This window comes from Macrobrachium rosenbergii, chromosome 26 (assembly GCF_040412425.1).
Source record: "Macrobrachium rosenbergii isolate ZJJX-2024 chromosome 26, ASM4041242v1, whole genome shotgun sequence".
NCBI lineage: Eukaryota > Metazoa > Arthropoda > Malacostraca > Decapoda > Palaemonidae > Macrobrachium > Macrobrachium rosenbergii.
Window position 1 is genome coordinate 12,009,142 of NC_089766.1, and position 1,479 is coordinate 12,010,620.

A 1,479-nucleotide genomic window follows, 5' to 3' on the forward strand; every position below is an offset into this window, starting at 1 on the left:
TTTCTGAGTGCACACCTTCTGCTACCATCCTCAATGCTACATGATGCATAACAGATGTTATAACCATATTCAGAGGAAGAACCTTGCCGATTTTAGTGCATTTCCGCATCTTTAATTATATGAGTAATTGCTATTTTCGTAAACTACTTCCGAGGACATACAAATGTAGAGCATTCTGGTGTTAAAAATACATTTTAATTCACTGTATGATCACTTCTCCAATATGCTTAAATATATAAATTTCACACAACTCGTGGAAATTATAAGAAGAAGAAAGTTGTTTGCGATACTTATTTTACACCCTTGATTTTGTGAAACAAACCGTTGATAAAAATTACTTTGGAAAAAATGGAATAACAAGAAAATTGTAAAAATCAAGACAAAATACCAACAGCAGAATTCAAGGAAATACCGAACAGGATTTTGTGTGACGTCATCGAGTGACGTCTACTTAAAGGATAAAGTACATCAGCAGCTTATCTGTATTAATTATAAGAAGAATCCTCTTGTTCTCACGCATAAAAGTGACGAAAATGGGAAAGTTTTACGCCTATCCAAGTTCAAATAGTATTAAAACTATTAATTCATAGACTTAACTCATAAACATCTAGTTAGCAGGATCTCATGTCACCTCAAATTGAATGGTACCCAAACCGGCCCCTAATGGTTTTCTCAGCACACAACCGCCATGATGTCATGGTGACGCAAGTGGCTTACGTCATTACGGTGGAAACATGCCCTTGTTTTGAGTAATTAGGGCAGTTCCAACAGCTTTAAAGACTTCTAGGGTACATGACACAGTAAAACTGGGAAATAATAAACTGACAAAGAAATATTAGGTTAGTAAACAGCTTGAAACCCTTAATGAGCTGTGTCAAAACCAAAGAATGTAGAAGAGTAAAAATTGAAGTGATATGAATGACAAAAATTGATTCCTTGGGCCCTCGTTTTCTGCGTGTAAATGAACCAACCTTCATTTTTAAGGTCGAAAATTAAACAGCATTGGCTTCCCCCGTCCTTAGAACAGGAACCATGGCAATGCCAAAGAAAAAAATAAATAAAAATTACAGTAATTGATTTCATCCATGAAACAGAAAAAAGACAAGAATTCCGGGCAAAATTAAACGGCTGGACAATACTTATGAAACACCCACGACGCAGGACATTCGGCGAATCTTAGCTTCATGGTAATCAAGGATGGTCCAGGAACAACAACCGGGTTTGGCATAAGGCCACTTAACACCCACCACCTTGTGATGATATCAATGTACGATACATAATCATGAAAGATGGATCTATTGAAACTTGGGATATGCAATTGCTGTTTTGTCAGTTTAATGGAATTCCATTCAAAATAATTAGTGTTATAGCTAAAATCTGTAAATGAGTTTCCCTTTTGTCTTATTTACAATGTTTGAGGGTATGCCAGTTTTACAAGTTTTCCAATGTGTCACTTAAATCCAATGGTGTATTTTCTCA